The following is a 10,894-nucleotide window of genomic DNA, read 5'->3' on the forward strand; positions in this document are numbered from 1 at the left end:
CCTGACCCCACTAATCGCTTTACATCCTCTTCTATTTGTTCCACATGTGATGTAGTTAACATGCACTGCTGACTTCTGTTGAGGCAAGGATGTTAGGAAGTCTTGTTAAAACAGTAACAGTGGGATATTGCTGGTAAAAGTAGAGCAATGCAAGTGTCGGGAAAAACGTATGAACCTTGATTGGTTCTCTTTTTGACATATTGTGCATTAAATAGGGTGTAGAAAATTTTTCCTATGTAGTACTCCTATATAGGAATAAATTTAAAAAGTGTTTTTACATTTGCAAATCCATACAACTGTTTACTGCACGCCAAGCTACCATCATCTAGACAAGAGCTGCAAATGAAGGCTTTAGTTTAAGAGACACGTGCACCCTCTAGTGGTGACTGCATAACATCTTAGCTGGAGCGGTAATTTTAAAAATGAACAACGCAAATAAATTAGGTTTAAAGGTAGACTGGCTTTCAGAATTTTCAAGTTTGGGTCATAAAAAGAATTTTCCCTGAGACCCAATTATTTTTGTTTAGTGGGCCAAAAGCTACTGAATTTGAATCGTAGACTTCAAATTTCATTAGCTGTTTTTAAATAGAACAATGAGTTTAGGGCCGCATGGCCCTAAATTCTCCACTATTTTTTCCTGTTTCACCATGACGCAATTCAAGATACTACGTCATTCATCACGTAGTGGGCTTTCCCCATTCATGCAATGCATTGTGGGATACAAATTTGAAACCGGAGAGGAAAATGGAGGAAGCCAATGAAACGTGAAAGACCAACTACAGTAACGGAAAGCGAGAAGAAAAGACGTTATGTTGCAAAGGAAAGGAAATGCAAGACCAAACTAATAAATATCGGCGGTCAGCGAGCACCTCGGTGTGATCAGCTGTTCGTTTAGCGACAGAATGATGGAACTGTCAGTGCACGGTCAAGGTAAACCTGTAGATGGCAGTAATGCAACACTGTGGATGCCAGCTGCTGTAAAACCCAAAAGAAAAAGAAGGTAAACCTGTGCATGCGCACATGGACTACTTCTGTCTGCTTGACTGTGCGAAGTGAGTGATTTCATGCACATTATTTGCTCGGGAATCCCCTCAAATTTAATAACTTCCCAGTTACAGAATGACCTGATATTTTGTGAGAAATTACAGAAATAAATATATTTAGATTACGTTCATTATGTCTTATATTAAATATAGTTAGTTTTTTTTTTCTTTTTTATCAGACATCTAGTTTTTGGGTTTGTTTACCTGACATGTTTCGACGTACGACTGTCGTCTTCCTCAGAGTGTCACCGGATGTTAATTGGTGACGCATCTTTTATCAGCTGATGTTTCTGAAGGCGTGGCCTTCCTGTCTGGATTGACAGGTCGGTCACGCCTTCTACTGTCTTTTTGTCCCCTGCAAGATGGCACTCCAGGTGTGGGAGAGCATGTATGCTCCCTCATCCCGGTTGATGGTCCTCGGGCTTCGCTTACGGATCTCCATGGCCTCCCTGATCCAGCGCTGATGTTTGTTATCTTCTGTGCGGATGACTCTGGCATTCCCCCAGTCCATAATATGATTTTCCCTTTTACAATGATCTGTTATGGCTGACTTATAATTTTCCTGTTGTGCCTTTTCTTTTATTGTTCGGGTTTGTCTTGTAGCTGTCTCCTTTTCGCACTCTTTATGTTCATTTTTTCTTGTGTTGAAACTCCTTCCTGTCTCCCCAATGTAAGTTTTATTGCATAATTGACATGGAATCTCATATATGGTGTTGCATCTGTTTTCCGGATGTATTCTGTCTTTGGGCTGAACCAGGATCTGACGGAGAGTTGTGTGTGGTTTGACAGGTGTGTTAATGTTGTGTTTCCTCATTGCTCTTTGAATGCGTTCAGTTATTCCCCTAATGTATGGTAATGTCACTACTCCCCTGTGTTCTTGTTTGTTGGTTTGTTTTTTCTCTTTCTTCTGTGTTTTGTTGTTCTTAACCTGTTCCGCCCCTTTTGATATTGCCCATTGTGGATATTGACATGCCTTCAGTGCGTGTTGTACATGTTGTTTCTCCTGTTCTTTGTCCTGTGGATCTGTAATTATTGCTGTGCGTTCATGTAATGTTCTGACTACTGATATTTTGTGCATTATGGGGTGTTCGGAAGTCCAGTTTAAATATTGGTTGGTGTGTGGGGGTTTTCTGTGTACTTTTATTTTGATGTCCCCATCTTCTGTGTGATGTATTTTTAAGTCCAAAAATGCTATTGACTGCTCCATTTCTTCTTCATGCGTGAATTTTATATTGCCGGTATTGTCTATGGTGTTGAGATGGTCGGTGAGTTGTTGAGTGTGTCCCCTCTTCACTTTTTCTAGTATGTCATCCACGTAACGTTTCCAGAGTGTTGGCCTGTATTCTGCTGGTATTGTAGTGAGTGCTTTCTGCTCCAGATCTTCCATGAAAAAGCCGCACATGATGGCTGATAGTGGGTCTCCCATGGCGAAACCTTCCTTCTGTCTGTAAATTGTGTTCCTGAACTGAAAGTATGTGGATGTGGCGATGAATTGAAGGAGCTGAGTGATGTCTTGTACAGTGAGGTTTGTGCGTTTCTTGAGCATCCTGTCTGTTTTTAATTTTTCTTGTACTATCTGTATGGTGGCTTCCGTGGGTGTTCTGGTGAAAAGAGATATGACGTCATGTGATATGAAAACTTCGTCTTGCCGCATTTTTATGTTTTTTAGTTCTTCTGCCAATTGTTTTGAGTTTTTGCAGTGTTGGTCTGTGAGTCCTAGTAATGGTTTAATTATTTCGGTAAGTGCTTTTGATAAAGTTGTATGTCACTGAACCAATGCTATCTACTATGGGGCGTAATGGTGTTCCTGGTTTGTGTATCTTTGGTGTGCCGTACATCCTGGGGATGACGTTGGCTGTGGGTACTAAATGATTGTATGCCTGCTTATCTATTTTATTTTCATTGAGTAGTGGTTTGAGTAGTGCTTTAAGTTTCTTTTTCTTGTCTTCTGTTGGGTCTTTTTTTAATATTTCAAATGCGTTGTCACTGAGTAATTCAATCATTTTCCGTTCATATTCATCAGTGTCCATAATAACTGTTGTTCTGCCTTTATCTGCTGGGAGGATTGTGATATCTTTATTTTTTGCTAATGTTCTCATGGCTTTGGCTTCCTGTTTTGTGATGTTACTGGGTGGTGGTTTGGCCGTTTTCAATATACCAGCTATTGCGTTTCTTAGTGCTGCTTTTTGTCCCTGATCCTGTATTTTCTCACATGCTAATTCAGTTGCCAGAATGAATTCGTCGTGTGGTATGTTGTTCGGTGTGACAGCGTAGTTGAGTCCTTTTGCTAATATACTGTGTTCTGCTTGTGAGAGTTTGTACCTTGATATGTTGTGAATCCATTTTTCGTTGATGTGTGCGTGCTCCGGTTCTGCCTTCTTTTTCTGTGCAATGAGTCTGTCCAGTTTTCGGATTTGTCGGGTTTTTGTCTTGGTGAATTCCTGCAATATAAAATTCACGCATGAAGAAGAAACGGATTTGCAATAGCATTTTTGGACTTAAAAATACATCACACAGAAGATGGGGACATCAAAATAAAAGTACACAGAAAACCCCCACACACCGACCAATATTTAAACTGGACTTCCGAACACCCCATAATGCACAAAATATCAGTAGTCAGAACATTACATGAACGCACAGCAATAATTACAGATCCACAGGACAAAGAACAGGAGAAACAACATGTACAACACGCACTGAAGGCATGCCAATATCCACAATGGGCAATATCAAAAGGGGCGGAACAGGTTAAGAACAACAAAACACAGAAGAAAGAGAAAAAACAAACCAACAAACAAGAACACAGGGGAGTAGTGACATTACCATACATTAGGGGAATAACTGAACGCATTCAAAGAGCAATGAGGAAACACAACATTAACACACCTGTCAAACCATACACAACACTCCGTCAGATCCTGGTTCATCCCAAAGACAGAATACATCCGGAAAACAGATGCAACACCATATATGAGATTCCATGTCAATTATGCAATAAAACTTACATTGGGGAGACAGGAAGGAGTTTCAACACAAGAAAAAATGAACATAAGAAAGAGTGCGAAAAGGAGACAGCTACAAGACAAACCCGAACAATAAAAGAAAAGGCACAACAGGAAAATTATAAGTCAGCCATAACAGATCATTGTAAAAGGGAAAATCATATTATGGACTGGGGGAATGCCAGAGTCATCCGCACAGAAGATAACAAACATCAGCGCTGGATCAGGGAGGCCATGGAGATCCGTAAGCGAAGCCCGAGGACCATCAACCGGGATGAGGGAGCATACATGCTCTCCCACACCTGGAGTGCCATCTTGCAGGGGACAAAAAGACAGTAGAAGGCGTGACCGACCTGTCAATCCAGACAGGAAGGCCACGCCTTCAGAAACATCAGCTGATAAAAGATGCGTCACCAATTAACATCCGGTGACACTCTGAGGAAGACGACAGTCGTACGTCGGAACATGTCAGGTAAACAAACCCAAAAACTAGATGTCTGATAAAAAAGGAAAAAAAAAAAACTAACTAGAAATAAATATCACAATGACTAAATTTCAGAGGGAACTAAATTTCACCGATTTTATGAAATCGAAAGGCCATATAGCTTTAATAAGGTAAAATGAATGAATGAACAAACAAACAGTGGTGTAGGACTACATTCAATATATATTTTAATTATTGGAAATGTATAATTTAAACAATAGATCGCATCTAAAGTAGAAATGCTGCCAACACAAGTTGACAAGAATTTTAAATAGCAATTAATAATTATTAATGAGGCGGCACGGTGGTGTAGTGGTTAGCGCTGTCGCCTCACAGCAAGAAGGTCCTGGGTTCGAGCCCCGGGGCCGGCGAGGGCCTTTCTGTGTGGAGTTTGCATGTTCTCCCCGTGTCCGCGTGGGTTTCCTCCGGGTGCTCCGGTTTCCCCCACAGTCCAAAGACATGCAGGTTAGGTTAACTGGTGACTCTAAATTGACCGTAGGTGTGAATGTGAGTGTGAATGGTTGTCTGTGTCTATGTGTCAGCCCTGTGATGACCTGGCGACTTGTCCAGGGTGTACCCCGCCTTTCGCCCGTAGTCAGCTGGGATAGGCTCCAGCTTGCCTGCGACCCTGTAGAAGGATAAAGCGGCTAGAGATAATGAGATGAGATGAGAATTATTAATGATGAAATATGATTAATAATCATAATTATGTTGTACTGGATAGGTAGTACTTGAAAGATAGTGAAGTGTGTGTGTGTTCCTTTTGTGGAGTCTGAATCAGAGTGTAAATTGATAGTCTTGGTTTGTTTTTTGGTTTAGTTTAGCATAATTAAACAAATAGACAAACTAACAACCTAGTTTAAAACATTTCGTGTATCATATTCCCATCACCATGATGCTGACATGATCTTCTGAGCTGCAGGCCAATATGTCACTCACTGAGCTATATCACCGCTCCATCTGACAGCTACTTGTGCATTTCTTCTCATAATTGATACACAATAGGTTTTAATAGGGCAGTACCTATTTTGGTGGTTAGAATAAAAACCTAACTGAAAAAACAAACCCAACACTGCCTGTTAGAGTAAGAATATATAATAAACAATCACAGAGTAATTACATTATTTTGCCTACCCTCTTGACTATTAAAGCTTGTGATACTGGCAAATGAGACTAAAGGAAAGAAAGCACAACTTTATTCATCACACACTTGTGAAATTTCCTCTCTGCATTTAACCCATCTGAAGCAGTGAACACACACATGCACATGAGCAATGAGCACACACACATACCCAGAGCAGTGGGCAGCCATGCTAACAGCACCCGGGGAGCAGTTGGGAGTTAGGTGACTCGCTCAGGGGTACCTCAGCCCAAGGCCATCCAATATTAACCTAACCGCATGTCTTTGAACTGTGGGGGAAACCAGAGCACCCGGAGGAAACCCACGCAGACTCCACACAGAAAGGCCCTCGCCGGCCATTGGGTTCGAACCCAGAACCTTCTTGCTGTGAGGCGACCGTGCTAACCACGACACCACCGTACCGCCCACAATGTTACACATAATACTTTACTAATACAACCCCAATTCCAAAAAAGTTGGGACGTTGTGTAAAACATAAAGTGAAGATTTGCAAATCGCAGAAACCCTATATTTCATTGAAAATAGTACAAAGACAACATATATGTTGAAACTGAGAAATTTTATTGTTTTTTGAAAAATATATGCTCATTTTGAATTTGATGTCAGCAACACATTTCAGAAAAGTTGGGACAGGGGCAACAAAAGACTGAAAAAGTTGTGTAATGCTTAAAAAACCCCCACCTAATTTGGTTAATTGGCAACAGGTCAGTAACATGATTTGGTATAAAAAGAGAATCCCGGAGAGGCGGAGTCTCTCAGAAGTAAAGATGGGGAGGGGTTCACTGGTCTGTGAAAGACTGCGTGGGCAAACAGTGCAACAATTTAAGAATAACGGTTTTTGATGTAAAATTGCAAAGAATTTGGGGGATCACATAATATGGCACATAATATCATTAAAAGATTCAGAGAATCTGGAGAAATCTCTGTATGCAAGAGACAAGGCTGAAAACTGACCTTGGATGTGATCAGGCCCTCAGGCGACACTGCATTAAAAGCAGACACGTGTCTGTAGTGGAAATCACTGTATGGGCCCAGGAACACTTCAGAAAAACATCGTCTGTGAAAACAGTATATTATTGCATCCAAAAATGCAAGTTAAAGCCAGATACACTGTAGAGTACACAATATCCAGAAACCCCTCCACCTTCTCTGGGCCCGAGCTCTTTTACGATGGATTGAGGTGAAGTGGAAAATTGTCCCGAGGTCTGACTAATCAAAAGTAGAAATTCTTTTTAGAAATCACGGACACCACGTCCTCCAGGCTAAAGAGGAGAGGGACAATCCATTGTTATCAGTTCAAAAGCCAGCATCTGTGATGGTATGAAGGTGCATTAGTGCACATGACATGGGTAGCTTGTACATCTGGGAAGGCATCATTAATGCTGAATGATATATACATGTTTCAGAGCAATATGCTGCCATCCAAACAAAATATTTTTCAGGGAAGGCCTTCCTTCTTTCAGCAAGACAATGCCAAACCGCTTTCTGCACATATTAAAACTGCATGGATCTGTAGTAAAAGAGTCCGGGTGCTAAACTGGTCTGCCTACAGTCCAGACCTGTCTCCGACAGTATTTAAAACATTTGGCACATTATGAAATGCAAAATACGGCAAAGGAGACCCCGAACTGTTGAGCAATTGAAATTATATATCAGGCAAGAATGGGACAACATTGCTCTTTCAAAACTACATCAGTTGGTCTCCTCAGTTGCCAAATGTTTACAGAGTGTTGTTAAAAGTAGAGCTGATGCAACACAGTGGTAAATATGCCCCTGTCCCAACCTTTTTTGAAGCGTGTTGCTGATATCAAATTCAAAATGAGCATATATGTTTAAAAAAAAAAACAATAAAATTTCTGTTTCAACATTTGATATATTGTCTTTATACTATTTCAATGAAATAAATATTCATTATTCAAAATTTGATAATTAACAAGCTTATAAATAATAGTTGGACATATACAATATTAATGAATCATTTAATAGTGATAAATAATTAATTATTCAGAATTTTAAAAATGAACAAAGGTTTATAAATGACCTTTCGTGAATGTGGCTCATGTATACATTCATGATGACAATGTACATGTTTTCCTGTACTATTAAAATACATGTATATTCCTTTATTATTAAATGAGGCACAAAGTATGAGCTGTATAGCTTTCTTACACAGACTTTGGTTAAACATCTGTTAAAAGATAAGGTTTGTAATCTGTGGGTATATGTATGTATTCCCAGGTCTGGATGCCCCGTGGCCCTGACCAGGATAAAGTGGTGACTGAAAATGAATGCAGTGGCATTATGGTGCAGTATGTAGTGATGCTGCTTCTCAGCTCCCAGGTTCATTCCTAACTTCAGGTGTGTGTGGGTGTGTAATTTCATGTTTTTTTTTTCCCTGTGTCCATATGGGTTTCTTCTGGGTTCTTGGTCTTCCTCCCAAATCCTAAGAAAATGCCAGTAGGTGGATCAGATAAATTGCCAGTATGTGAATATACCCAGAGGAGGGAAAAAAATATCTGAAATCTAAAATGTGATCTCCTTAGCCTCTCTATAGATTCATCTAGACAGTAGTAAGTTTTGATCAAAATAAAATGGAGACACTTACCTCAGTAATCTTTTATGTCTCTTCCTGAGTTTCATTTGAGAGCTCAACAATGTCACTGTTCTCAGATCTAATGAGTCATTTAAATACAGTACAGTGGTGCTTGAAAGTCTGTGAACCCTTTTGAATGTTCGATATTTCTGCATAAATGTGACCTAAAACAACATCAGATTTTCACACAAGTCCTAAAAGTAGATAAAGAGAACCCAGTTAAACAAATGAGACAAAAATATTATACTTGGTCATTTATTTATTGAGGAAAATGATCCAATATTACATATCTGTGAGTGGCAAAAGTATGTGAACCTTTGCTTTCAGTATCTGGTGTGACCCCCTTGTGCAGCAATAACTGCAACTAAACATTTCCAGTAACTGTTGATCAGTCCTGCACACCGGCTTAAAGGAATTTTAGCCCATTCCTCCGTACAGAACAGCTTCAACTCTGGGATGTTGGTGGGTTTCCTCACATGAACTGCTCGCTTCAGGTCCTTCCACAACATTCCGATTGGATTAAGGTCAGGACTTTGACTTGGCCATTCCAAAACATTAACTTTATTCTTCTTTAACCATTCTTTGGTAGAACGACTTGTGTGCTTAGGGTCGTTGTCTTGCTGCATGACCCACCTTCTCTTGAGATTCAGTTCATGGACAGATGTCCTGACATTTTCCTTTAGAATTCGCTGGTATAATTCAGAATTCATTGTTCCATCAGTGATGGCAAGCCATCCTGGCCCAGATGCAGCAAAACAGGCCCAAACCATGATACTACCACCACCATGTTTCACAGAAGGGATAAGGTTCTTATGCTGGAATGCAGTGTTTTCCTTTCTCCAAACATAACGCTTCTCATTTAAACCAAAAAGTTCTATTTTGGTCTCATCCGTCCACAAAACATTTTTCCAATAGCCTTCTGGCTTGTCCACGTGATCTTTAGCAAACTGCAGACGAGCAGCAGTGTTCTTTTTGGAGAGCAATGGCTTTCTCCTTGCAACACTGCCATACACACCATTGTTGTTCAGTGTTCTCCTGATGGTGGACTCATGAACATTTAACATTAGCCAATGTGAGAGAGGCCTTCAGCTGCCTTAGAAGTTATCCTGGGGTCCTTTGTGACCTCGCCGACTATTACACGTCTTGCTCTTGGAGTGATCTTTGTTGGTCGACCACTCCTGGGGAGGGTAACAATGGTCTTGAATTTCCTCCATTTGTACACAATCTGTCTGACTGTGAATTGGTGGAGTCCAAACTCTTATAGATGGTTTTGTAACCTTTTCCAGCCTGATGAGCATCAACAACACTTTTTCTGAGGTCCTCAGAAATCTCCTTTATTCGTGCCATGATACACTTCCACAAACGTGTATTGTGAAGATCAGACTTTGATAGATTCCTGTTCTTTAAATAAAACAGGGTGCCCACTCACACCTGATTGTCGTCCCATTGATTGAAAACACCTGACTCTTATTTCACCTTCAAATTAACTGCAAATCCTAGAGGTTCACATACTTTTGCCACTCACAGATATGTAATATTGGATCATTTTCCTCAATAAATAAATGACCAAGTATAATATTTTTGTCTCATTTGTTTAACTGGGTTCTCTTTATCTACTTTTAGGACCTGTGTGAACATCTGATGATGTCATATTTATGCAGAAATATAGAAAATTCGAAAGGGTTCATAAACTTTCAAGCAGCACTGTATATTACCACTTTTACTACATGCATACTAATGAGATGTACAGTTTACAACTGAAGAGTTTGGGTCCAAAGCGCTATATATCCAATTCCATTGTTTCAAGAAAAATCACTTTTTCTGATTACAGGAAGTGATAAAAGGAAAACCACTGTATCCTGTTTTAAAATTCATTGACTAACTCCTTAATGATGATAAACTTCAAAATTGAAATACAGAACTAATTAAGAGCTTTTAACTGAACCAAGTAATTATTTTTTGCTGATGGTTTGGTGGCAGGAGTTTCAATTTTTCAAATTTGGCATTTATCGCGTTTTGGAATGAAACTCTTCAATTTGAAATGCTATCATGTCGAATTACTGTATATCCAAAGAGAAGTATATGATGTTCGTATTTCACAAATAAATATATAAATCTGTTGAATTTAAAGTTGTATTGCCACACCATGTCAAAATACAAGGAAAACTATAGTTATAGATGTGTAAGCTTTTATTTCGTTCCCTTTCTGTACATAGGAACGTTTGCATAATAAATGCAATCCACCATGTTGAATTCCATTACAGTTATGTAACTTCTGTAAACATACAGCATCATGTCCTGGTCTTAGCAGATGGGTAGGCCTCAGAGGGGAAGTGGACTGCCATTCACAGCCAGAGGAAAAATGCATTTGATCAGACACAAGGTCAATAGAACAGTGCAAGACCAGGGGTAAGTGTGTTGAAGTATTGTGATGTGTATTATACAGGGTGTTTCAAAAAATGTGATATTATTTGAGATGTAAATATCCAAGGAACTACATAATCTAGGCCAGGGGTTCCCAAACTTTTCCATGCCAAGGCCCCCCAAACAGCATTAGCTTCTGGCCGGGGACCCCCTTTGCAAATCCACAGACAATGCTACAAAATATGTAAAGAAACATCAACTTTT

General features: G+C 39.7%; 1 long non-coding RNA gene across 1 annotated transcript; it reads left to right on the forward strand.

Moving 5' to 3' along the window:
* The first annotated feature begins 4,432 nt into the window (after positions 1-4,432).
* LOC132883005 (uncharacterized) lies at positions 4,433-10,659 on the forward strand. The gene is made up of 3 exons (XR_009654270.1): positions 4,433-4,520; positions 7,912-8,031; positions 10,578-10,659. It is a non-coding gene; the product is annotated as an uncharacterized LOC132883005 (long non-coding RNA).
* The last annotated feature ends 235 nt before the right edge of the window (positions 10,660-10,894 follow it).

The sequence above is a fragment of the Neoarius graeffei genome, chromosome 3 (genome assembly GCF_027579695.1).
Source record: "Neoarius graeffei isolate fNeoGra1 chromosome 3, fNeoGra1.pri, whole genome shotgun sequence".
Taxonomy (NCBI): Eukaryota; Metazoa; Chordata; class Actinopteri; order Siluriformes; family Ariidae; genus Neoarius; species Neoarius graeffei.